Below are 13,013 nucleotides of genomic sequence, written 5' to 3' on the forward strand. Positions count from 1 at the left end.
ACTAGTCTACATTTGTACCTACAGATAAAAAAAGACGAAGGACAGAAAACTAAGAGATTCATTATGATTTGGTAGTGTTGTATGTGGTCTATACCATAGTAAAAGAATGAGGGTCTAGGTGAAGATTACAGACTGAATAATATAACATGTCAATACTATAGGAAAATGGACAACGTATATAAGATAGACAAAAATAGACAAAAACAAATAAAGAACAGAAAATGACGGGGTAATTAAAATAAATAAAATAGAGAATGTAAATTTAGACAACAATCCAAACACTAGACAGAAAACAGTCGAAGGCCATAATGGGTCTTCAACACAGCGAGACAATCCCGAAGGCGCAGGCAGGCTTCAGCTAGCTTCTAAACAAAATGTGTGTACTTTATTAGTCTAGTCAGTGAAAAATGGACGTCATACATAACTCCAAAACACATAAATGAATTTGAATTAATTAATAAAACATACAAGACTAACGAACGTCAGAGGCTCCTGACTTGGGACAGGCTAAAATATGCGGCGGGGTTAAACATGTGTATATTATAGAGTATTGAATATATAGAGAATAATGGTCCAATACAACAGAAGAATGGGCCAAAAATGTAGAAAAGAGTATAATGGGCCAAATTTATAAAGATTAAAAAATATGGTTTAAAAATTGAAGAATGAAGAATGGTAGGATCACCTCCAAACCCTCGTGTGTAGTCCAGAAATCTAAAAACCGCAGACACCTATTAAGGTCTCCATTAATTATGTTCGGTTTGGATAAATAGATTATTATTTGCAATTAATGGCCACCAACATGTCACAGAATTAATGTGATTGACATTGATATTACTGTGTTATGTTAACTGGTGCAAACAATACGTACTAACATTTATTTCTTGTCGAATACACAACTAACATCATTTTCTTGTATATTCATGAAAAAAAAAATCCCTCCAAATGAAATCGTTTAACAATGAACATGGTTCTATTATTTTTGCTTTTATTATTTGGGATTTCGTTGGCGGATAATAAGAGTGAACGTAAGTAACGTGTAGTTTGAGATTTTGAACAATCTTATTAAGGTCAATTTTCAATTTTAGATCTCGGTCTATTTCTGAAATTTATTCTAACATACTTTTCATTCTTAACCCTTTACAGAATGCCAACATTGTCCATGTGAAATTATAAAATTGTTGTGTATAAACATTGAACGACAAAATTTTCTTCCTATTTGGCGTATATATTTTCTGACGTCAGACACGTGAAGCAATGAATGTGTTTTTAATTTGATAGATGCTTTTGTGTCTTGTTTGTTTTAAAATTGTAACACAGTGATGACTGCTGTAACCTATTTTTTACTATTTTATTTATTATGTCTGTTTTGTTCACGCATCGTTGTAAATTTAACGGAATTTGATGAGACTGACGTACAAGTGAGAGGTTTAGCGCTATAAAACCAGGTTTAGTCCTCTTTTTTCTACATTTTAAAATGCCTGTACAAAGTCAGGAATATAACAGTTGTTGTCCATTCGTTTGATGTGTATTGTCATTTGATTTTGCCATGTGATTATGGACTTTCCGATTAAATTTTCCTCGGAGTTCAGTATTTTTGTGATTTTCCTTTTTCGTATCATTAAGCTAACAAAATTAAATTGAGAATATAAATGGGGAATGTGTCAAAGTTACAACAGCCATCTTGAAAGGTCACCAATGGATCTTCAACACAGCGTGAAAATCCCGCATCCGGAGGCGTGTTTCAGATGGCCCCTAAACAAAATGTGTGTACTAGTTCAGTGATACTGGACGTCACACTAGTAAACTCCATTACATATAAATGAACTAAGAAGACTAACAAAGACCAGAGGCTCCTGACTTGAGACATTTAAAAAATCGGACTAGTGGTTAACAGTTTAACTGCCATGGCAATTTTTATTCCCAAGCCCCATAAAAGTTTAAACCGTTTTTCTATCTCCTTTCAGAAAAAGTAGGGTAGGTAAGTAGGTAAGGTAACATACCAAGGATAACAATAGACGTATTTTGCAGCAAGATCTATATATTTATATGAAATTGAGAATGGAATAGGGAATACGTCAAAGAGACAACAGCCCGACTAAAGAGCAGATAACAGCCGAAGGCCACTAATTAGTCTTCATGTTTTCATTATACTGACCGATGATTTTTTTTAATTTTTCTTTTATAATCTTACAGTTTCTCGATGTAAGAGTAGAGCTTCCGTCGTATTTGCGGTACCTATGAGTCGCTGGAAATCAACAATGACAGTTTACTTGGAAGACTTCTTACTTGAGATTATTAACTATTTTGAAATATCAAAATATGACTACAAGATTAAAATTTTGGAATATAGTCCAATTTCTCGCACCAAGAGTAAATTCTTGACTTCGCGAAAATCAGCAAATACCGAAATTTCCTCATTAGGGATCAAACGGACAAAAATAAAAAGCAACGGGATATATCTGAAACCAGTATTAGAGGATGCTTTAGAAATGCTTAATGTGACGACAGAAATATACCGAAAGAAAATTATTGTACTCTTTTTAAATAATATTATATTTGATCATACAACGTCAGCATGGTATGCGAAATATATGAAACAAAATGGAGTCGTATTCTATGTAGTGACGTCATTAAAAAGAAGTGTAGACACTGCAATGAGTCTAGCGTCAGATCCTTGTAAAGCCTTTGTAGTTGATGATTACAAATATGGTATGGATGACGTCATTAGTGACCTTGGAAATAATATATGTCTCGGTAAGTATATATTCATGTTTAACATATAACATATATATAACTAAGCTGTTGTTTTAATTTTAAAATCCGGTATCAAAAACACATACATTTTTGTAGATGTTTGTATGTAAAAAGTCGTCTCGTTGGCATTCTTGAAAACACATATCCGTATGAGCCAAACATTTCCAAAACAATAATGCCAATAAAATCTTTAACGTATCCTGTTTACTGATTGGGTTGACCATTGTTTTTGAGCAAAATCTGTATTTCAAAATTGGATATCAATGTTAGATCTTTGAATGTATCTGTTTACTAATTTAAGACTTGAGAATTGAGAGCTTTACAAAAAAAATTATTCTTTAGACAAAAAAACTGTTGACTGCATGTTTCCCTCTATATCATGTGTTATAGCTAGCCTACATTTATGTTTTGTCTTTGTGCTGTTGTCTGATATCGGTCATCTCCCTTATTTGTAGATATTCCTATAACCTACAAAATAAAAAGATGATTGCCAATGACATAACTCTCCACAAGAGACAAATTGCACAGAAATTAACTATATTTTAAATATACTGTGGATTCATTATTATTCGTTGGATACCAATTTTCGTGGACTTCGTGGGAACAGTTGAACCACGAAATTAAAAGTTCAACGAATGAAAAATTTTCTTAAGGCTTGTATGAACACTTTGGTAAAACCACGAAATCAAATATCCACGAACATGTAAGATTTCCTCAATCCACGAAAATTGGTACACACGAAAATAAATGAATCCACAGAAGCAAAACTCGACAACCACTGAATTACAGGATCCTGATTTGGGACAGGAACTGTAATTTTTAAAACGTGGCGAGGTTAAACTAGTTTGAAGGCGGGAAACATCCACCAATCCAGGACAATGGTATAACTGAACAACATAAACACAAACTATAAACATCAGTTGAAAAGGGATGAAATCTGCAAATGGATATAAAGCAGAAATACATCTCCGGGTGCGAGAATTTCTCTCTGTATTGAAGACCTGTTGGTGACCTTCTGCTGTTGTCTGCTCTATGGTCGGGTTGTTGTCTCTTTGGCACATTCCCCATTTCCATTCTCAATTTTATCTGACAAAACGCACAAAGTACAGATCTGAAAATACTTGCATTTCCTGCATGACAGCTAGACTAGTTAAAATCCGTAACAAGTAATAAAAAGTATGCATCTTTGACGAAATCATCAATCTGTACACATCAACATGCAATGCATTTAGCTGAAAGACGCTTTTAACAGTCAGAGAAAAACATGATCTTATACAATACTAAGTCTTAGATGCCTGATTTTTTTATTAGTTGTTAGTGGCTTTGAACTAGCTGTCAGATAGCTGCGAGTACTCTCAGATCTGTTCATTGTGTCTTTTTGTGTCGGGATGTATAAATACCCGGTCACGTTCACTAGTATTTTTGTCCATCTGTTAAGCCTTTTTCAACTGATTTTTATAGTTCGTCCTTATGTTGTACTGTTATACCACTGTCCCAGATTAGAGGAAGGGTTGGGGTCCCGCTAACATCTTTAACCCGCCACATTATTTATGTATGTGCCTGTCCCAAGTCAGGAACCTGTAATTCAGTGGGTGTCGTTTGTTTATGTGTGACATATTTATTTTTCCTTCATTTTTTTTATATAAATAAGACCGTTAGTTTTCTCGTTTGAATTGTTTTACATTGTCATATCGGGGCTTTTTATAGCTGACTATGCAGTATGGGCTTCCTCATTGTTGAAGGCCGCGTAGGGACCTATAGATGTTAATGTCTGTGTCATTTTGGTCTCTTGTGGACAGTTGTCTCATTGGCAATCAATCTTCTTTTTTTATAAGATACAGGTATCGACAGATTGTAGAGCATGCATGTGCATATGAACAAAAAGTCATAGAAATAACATTTAGGTTGATGTTAATTGCTGATATCATAATACAATTTATATCAATTCCATTAAAAACAATATTCAAAGATTTAACTATATAGTCACTGTGTTAAATTGGTGACCTTTAAGAATACTTTTTTTCAAAGGATATATAAGTTTACAAGTATCGTCATGAAAATTCTGGACTCGGTAAACTACATCTTTATAAAGAATAGGATGTGATATCCCGTTTGAAATAAGCTTTCTTTCTTGTTTGTTTCAGCCTCTGATCCCAGACTTGCTGTAACTTCTGGTCCAGATACACTTGGAAATTGTAACATAGGTAATGGTTTGTATTAACATTTCAATTAGTTACAAACCTCTCTGTCACTCATCTCAAGCGTAAAAATTGGAATAGAAATATCCCTGAACTTATCCCGTCCGGAAGTACAACTCATACAAAGGGAACAAAGGTTCTAACTTGGTCAAAGGTCTGTTTGGCTGTGATGAGGTATAAATATAAAGCCACGTCTGTGACTAATCTTAATGGTAAGAATGAAGATTTAAACTCATATATCGAAAATAAATTGACAACGCCATGGCTAAAAAAAAAGAAAAAAAGACATACAGACAAATAAAAGTACACAAGACACAATAAGAAATCTAAAGACTAAGCAACACGAACCCCATCGAAAACTAGGGGTTATCTGAGGTGCTCTGGAAAGATATGCAGATCCTGCTCCAATGGAGCACCAGTCGTGTTGCTCATGTTATTACAAACGGTGTAATATAATTCGGTAGGTCACATTCGTGGAAACAGAAAGGGACTGTAGTAACCACAAAAGGAACATTAATGTCACATTTAGCACTTGACATCACAACCAATAAGAATAAGACGGATCCGATTGAAAAAAGAAGTGTATGCATTTAGACATTTTAATTTAAAAAAAATATGGGTTCTTGAATTGTACATTAAGTGAAATGCTATTTGTACTCAGATATAACACTAGGTTAATTTAAACTTTGATTATATAATGATTAAGTCAAAGACACGTCCCTCCTACAAAATTTATTAGTGTACGTACACTATTGTATGATAATATTTATTGACGTGATGGCCTGGAATATATTTAGTAGAACAAAACTTACAAAGTAAACCACCTACATGTACATGTAACATTTGTCAAGGACAATAAAGCAGACAAACTATGAAAAATAATATCGATTTGTGGAACTATTGTTCTGAACAATGCCGTTCGTGTAAAATTCTAAATGAAAATACATTGTGTTTATATGAGGCGTTCCAATCGGTACTGCATGTAATCATGTATTTCGTCCTTTGCCTTTCACTGTGTAAGATGGCTTACCTTATGACATTTCTCCTAATATATTTTCGACTGCGCCTTGTTAAATTTGATATCTATGAAATTCCAACAAATTTTGATGATGAAAAAAAAGAGAATATAACTAATTCACTAACGATTTTGATACAAATATTGTCGGAAATCATTAATTAATCAATTATATCTTTCTTATGAGGTGAATACTTCGTCCTCAGTCAATATACTTCTTTCAGGTCAATATATTCGCGTATCGACCTCATACAAAGGATATAATTGTATATACATGTATAAGGCATGACATGAATATCAATGAATTCAGAACTAAATACTTATCTGCAAACCATGTTATAAATTAGTACCAGCTTTCCAGTCACTATATTATACTGTGATACATAGTTAGTCCTCTTTATAGTTAGTATATTTGAGTGTCTGTGTCGTTGGTTTGCTGTATCATTATCCCTATACACACATCATTTTTATTCATATAAATGGATATAATAAATGTGGATGTGGGATGCACATAATCGAGACAGCAATCCATCGATATAGAAAATCAGAAACCATTACCTACAAATTAAGCACTCTTATCTTTACCAATATGTCTCAACTTGGTTCATAGATTTTCTAGTTATCCTCGTTTATTCCATTTTTTATTTTAACATTGGTAGATGTAGTGAAACGTAGCATAAAATGGACACGATCTTGATTTGGTTGAACTTTAAAAGTATCTGTTTGACACATGGACAAGGTTTTGTTTCAATTGCCGTAGCCACTATCACATGCACCATCTTTTCTACTGTCGCGACATCATCGAATGTATACTTGCCTGACATTGTCATTTCGGGGCCTTTTACAGCTGACTATGCGGTATGGGCTTTGCTCATTGATGAAGGCCGTACGGTGACCTATAAATGTTAATTTCTGTGTCAGTTTGGTCTCTTGTGGAGAGTTGTCTCCTTGGCAATCATACCACATCTTCTTTTTTTTCAACATGGAGTATTGGCTCACACCGAACAGCAAGCTATAAACGGCCCGAAAAATGACATAGGGTAAAACAAATAGAAGAAACAACGGTTAATCTATAAAGAAATAAACAGCTGCGCCACGATCGTATGATACAGCCGTCGTCCTGTGAAAAAAACTCCATATTTAATGAATGTTTTTGAAATGACACGGGAATGCACAGGAAGTCATGCTAAGTATATCCTGACTCATTCCTTATTCCTGCTCAATAGGAAGTTTGAATAAGATTGAGGGAAAAAAAATGATCACAACATGTTTTTTTTATGTTTTTACCAAAAAGCTTAATAAAAATAAAATAAAGAATCATCACGCGAAATGTGACCCCCCCCCTTTTTTTTTTTTTTTTTACAAAAAACTCAATTACTCTAAAATAAGATTTCGAATCATAACCAAAAAGTATACAGATCTTTAGATTAATATTATTAGGAAGTATGTCAAGTTTTATCAATAATCATTAATCGTTTTTGAGATATGGCGTGAACGGCGTGACATGTAAAAAAAACTATATTAAGTTTCGTGAAATTTGGATAAGTTGTTCTCAAGTTACGGTGTAACATGTTTACGCCGGACAGACGGACGCTGGACATTTGTATACCTTTGACGGTGGAATAAAAATGACAAACGGAGACACTTATGAACTACCGACCGTGTAAGGTCTATATAGCCAGTTAAGGTCGTTAAAAACTTTCATTTGTTGTCTTATGAACCACATACGAAAAAGAAGACGTGGTATGATTGCCAATGAGACAACTCTCCACAAGAGACCAACTCACACAAAAATTAACAACTATAGATCACCGTACGGCCTTCAACAATGAGCAAAACACATACCGCATAGTCAGCTGTAAAAGGCCCCGAAATGACAAATGTAAAACAATAAAAACGAGAAAACTAATGGCCTAATTTATATATGTATGGAATGTGCACATTTCATTCATTGAAGGTCGCATACCGACTTCTAGACTTTCTAGGACTGTGTTTGACTAATGTATCTATTACGTATACCCATCTCATTTTCATAGACCTAGACCTGTACACAATGTCTTTTCTGGGAGGAGGGCTACAAAGTATTGGCTTGTTGCCCTATTCCGAATAAAATTTTGTTTAAACTATGTATTTGTTGAAAAGATATGATAATTTCTATTGCATTAATATTGTTAAAAGTTCAAATACTTTTATCTGCAAATGAACAACCCCCTTTACATGACTACCAAGTACATTTTGAAGTTTAGTTCAATAAAACTAAATGTACTTAAAATCGATATTTACAGAAAACGTATCTTTAATGTATTACTTTTTAAGTATGGCTCTTACGCAATGTTTAATCAAAGTGTCAGTTTTTACTTTTGTGAATTTGATATCATATAATATATGATTTCATTCAGCATAGATACCCTTCTTACTAGTTCTTTAGACATGTATGTATACGCATGTTGACACAATAACATGCATAGGTTTATCTTAATCTTATCTGAAGCCTAGTAGTGATTAGGTGATTTTTTTTCTTGAAGTGATTTTTCTCTTTGATATGAAGCTATGTATTAATATACGAGATAAAAGTGTTTTATTGTTATATCAATTTTCTACCACAAAATGTAACTGCAATTTATAATGAAATCATTTTAGATGAATAAATGCTTGAAATAGTATTTTTCTTTTGGGAAAAGGGGGGGGGGGGGGTCATGTTTGTACCTATTCGAATAATTCAATTTTCGAAGAAGCCAAGGTACTTTAGAGATTATTTTTAAAGGGCAACAGATATTTGTATGACATACAACTTCCCTAAAGTTTAAATGGGATATATACATAGTGGCATCCCTTGAGTTGTTTCGCAGTACTAAAAGCCTGGCTAAATTATATGTCTGTTTGTCTGTATGGGATGTATAAATACGTATACCCATGTCCGGTGGGTACGGGACGTTAAATCTGAATCCTCGTGTAAGGGGAGTACCACGTTCTCTGACGTTAAAGAATCCTTGCAACATCATTATAAATGTTTGGTAGTTTGTCCGCTGCAAGGAGCACTCTGCCTCTTCACAAATACCATTATTTAGACATAGTGGAAGTCTAAATGTTCGTCTCAAGTTATCCAAATTTAAAGACACTAGATGTCAATTAAATAAATTTGTTCTCGTCATGGATGTTTGTGAAATATTTGTCACTGAACATAAGGCAGTCAATAAATCTTAAACCACTAACATAAAAGGTTATTATAATTGAAGTGTCGAAATTTTTTGCGCCTGGAAAAGAATCCATTAGTATTGGCAATTAAAAATTCTAAGATAAATAACCTTTGATCCCGACTCACTGCTATAATAGGTTGAGTCCGGATGTCGTGTTCATATAAATATGAGGAAACAATTTTAGTGAATAACTAAAAAAAAATGCCACAGACTTATTTTTTTCCTTTTTTTTGTATATCTTACTATACATGATATATTTGAATATACGGAGATTAGCCTTACGGTTTCTTGTAACCTATTTACTATAATTCGAATGTCAAATACGGTGCCATTAAAGGAGAAGAAATAGTACATGAGTTCTCTAAATTTTGGTGAGGTTTTTGTTGTTAAATGAACATTGTTCATATGTTCGTCTATTTTTTATGGGACGCCTATTTCTCACCAGGCGAAGATTCAGGATAATTACTAGTATTCAAGTGAACAACACTCCTTCTCCCAACCCCGAAAATTATAGGCTCGAACTTACGAAACGGTACTGACTGTCTTGTGTTTCTTCAACTCTCATATGAATAATTGTATTGTCAAAGTCATGTGTTGGCTTGTCTTGACAATTATTTTAAGGAAAGGCTTTAATGTACGTCAACAAGAATCAATCCATAAGATAAATAGAAACATGTCATTGATCACGTAACCTCGATGAAATATTTTTAAATGGATTCTGCATTATGTTAATGATGATTAAATTAGAGGTCACCTTAAAATTCATTTGTTGGCAGATTTGATTAAAGATACACAGCAAAAAATGCAACGCATGTAAACTGTAAACGCATGTTTCCCAGGAATTTACCGTACGTTTCGAAACATGTCAGAAACGCATGTTTGGAGCACCGTACGTTAAACGCATGTTTGGAGCACCGTACGTTAAACGCATGTTTGGAGAACGTATTGTTTTAACAAGCACTTGTGTTTATTTTTTTGCAGGAATACTGTACAAGCCACCTGAAACGGAAAATCACTTTTACTGTGCGAAAGATGGATTATTTCCAGATCCTTTGAATTGTGCTTATTTTTATAAATGCACACGTGGGACAAGTGTACATTTAAAATGTGAACCGGGAAATATGTTTGACGCAAGAACACAAACTTGCAATCATAAAATGGCGGTCACGTGCTACACGGGAGTTTCCTGTCCAGACGATACAGGACTTTTCCCGTATCCGAATGATTGCTTCAAGTTTTTAAACTGTTTCCAAGGAATGCCTTACGTACAACCTTGTCCCTCAGGACTAGCATTTGACAAAATAGTAAAAAGATGTTTACTTCCAATGCATGCACTTTGTTGATTGTAATAAATATTGTTAAAATAAAATTAGAACTACAGTAAACAGCTTTTTGCTTTTTTCCATCGTCAAAATCTTCCTCGAATAATGTTTATTATACACATTTTATAAAATTAGTGTTTACTATGTACACTTAAACACATATAATTTAGAAAACTCCGACTATAATCACCGTCCATAAACCTTGTTTGAATAGAAAAAGTCAAGAGACTTTATTTTTAGGTTCTCGTAATGTCTTGAATTTAAATCAAATTTGGATCTTTTTGTGTTATGAGATATAAATTTACAATCAAGTATGGGCAAGTGACGAATACTAATTTATTTCAACTACATTTTGTAAGGAATTAACGAGCACGGAAATCTAAATAGAAAGGTAACAAAAGTATCAGATTTCTAATCGCTTCAAAACCAACTTACCTACGGTACCACTTACTAGTGACATACAAATAAATGAACCCTATGTTTACTGGTAAATAAAGTGGAGCACCATATATTCAAATTAAATAACTTTATAGATAGAATTTCCAGAGTTCAAATCTTTTCAATCAACTGTCTGTCCTGTAATAATGATGAGTATTTAAATTATTGATACTTTGTTTCTACATTTGAAAATACCTGTACCAAGTCAGGAATATGACAGTTCTTGTCCATTCGTTTTTGATGCGTTTTGTCAATAACTTGGTTTATATCAGGTTAATTAGTGTAAATGTGTATTCGTGTGGTTTTTTTGATTAAATGTACTTTAACCATTCTAATCATTTTCTGTGCTTTATTTTGTAATTCATTTGATTGTATAACTCAAATTTTGGGCACCATAATTGGTTAATAAAAAATGATCTTATGTTATATATCTGATATGAAATTAAAGATATGTGTTCCGTTACCTTATCCCTCATTATGTTATAGTTATTGACCAAGCAAGTCGGTATATGCCATTTAATATGCACAGCACGAGATGACCCAATAACCCGAACGACGTAGGAGTTCGGGTTATTGGGTCATCTCGTGCTGTGCAGATTAAATTACATATACCGATTTGATTGGCCAATAACTGTTTTAACACATGACGCAATCAATTTACGTGAACGTTTTAGAAATGTGGACGTTATTCCGCAATCCACTGATCCTAGGAAAGTTTCTTGTAGGGGAAATACGACTTTGGTAAGTTTACAATTAATCATTTTTTTTTATATTTAGAATCATTTTAAAATTGCGATTTAATGGTGTATTTATTTTTATCGTTTCCGTTAAATTTATTCCCAATTTTTATTTAATTGGTGACGATTAAGACTTTGACAAATTGTGTACTTTCAAATTGGTGTATGAAAAGAAAAATAACTGCAAGGGTTATTGAGTTTAAATTAGATTAATTGCTTTTGAATTTCTTTCCCTCAATGATATGCTTAAAGAAAAAAAGACTGAACCGAGGAAGATGTTATATTACCTAAATTTTAAATGTTAAATAAACAGAAAATACATTTCTCTTTTAAAACCTTTTAAAAACATTTACCCCCCCCCCCCCCCCAACCAATTTCCTTTTTATCTACTGTATTACTTTTTAAGACACGTCCATCTTTAAGTCTGATTGATCTCCAGCTAACCAGCTAATCCCCGTTTTGAAACTAACTTAAATATGATCCTCATTAAATTCGATCAAAAAATTGTCCTTTTATAGGAATAGCCATCCAAAAAGTCGTTATAATTCCATTGAGTCTGAAACTTATCCAAATCAGATTTCTTTTATTCGGATATTCTAAGATACATTTCTTTTTTGGCAGAAATTACCAAAAATTGTTTTAACTATCTTTCTAACTTTAAAACACTGATTTAGATTTACGTTGTACACAAAATATAATAAAATAGTTTATGTCCCAGCTTAGATAAAAAAAAAAAAAGGAATGAGAAACCTTTCGTTTTCCTATTTTAAAACTACGATGTTTGTACGAAGTTCAACTTTGTCGTAATTTCAAGGCAGATAGCGGATTCGGGGGTGGGGGCGAACAGGTCTTAAACCCTTTGATTGGACAAAGTATCGTGTTTTAGCTTAAATCGTCAATTTTGTCTTTAGTCTCGCTACACTCGGTGATATATTTTTTAATTTGATAGAATAACGCCCCTTTTAAAATCCAGGAACCGCCCCTTAAGATAAAAATAGATTTGAACTGTGCAGTATATCTGAGGTAGTTAATGCACACCTTTGCTGTGCATTATCCAGATTATAACACAGTAAGAACAAAGAGATTTAACTCTTGCCATGTGTTAAATGAAGTCTAAGACATCATTGTTTTTTTGTTTTTTTTTGTAATGCAGACAGAGTAATTTCTACCTGAAAATAAAATTTGACACTTCTGTATCATAATATAAATATTTAAACGTATCAGATTCCCCATACATACATTGTATGCATATTCTAAAGACCAGTGTTTTATCCTAAAAGTATTTGTTACTATTCGTATTTTGTTACATTACAGATCATGTTTGTTTTTTAATAGTAAAATACGTAATA

The 13,013-nt window shown here is 33.2% G+C and overlaps 1 long non-coding RNA gene across 1 annotated transcript; it reads left to right on the forward strand.

The window, feature by feature from the left end:
- The first annotated feature begins 923 nt into the window (after nucleotides 1-923).
- LOC143074734 (uncharacterized) lies at nucleotides 924-10,223 on the forward strand. The gene is made up of 4 exons (XR_012978043.1): nucleotides 924-1,028; nucleotides 2,197-2,757; nucleotides 4,902-4,961; nucleotides 10,149-10,223. It is a non-coding gene; the product is annotated as an uncharacterized LOC143074734 (long non-coding RNA).
- Nucleotides 10,224-13,013: the final 2,790 nt, after the last annotated feature.

Source organism: Mytilus galloprovincialis, chromosome 5 (assembly GCF_965363235.1).
Source record: "Mytilus galloprovincialis chromosome 5, xbMytGall1.hap1.1, whole genome shotgun sequence".
NCBI lineage: Eukaryota > Metazoa > Mollusca > Bivalvia > Mytilida > Mytilidae > Mytilus > Mytilus galloprovincialis.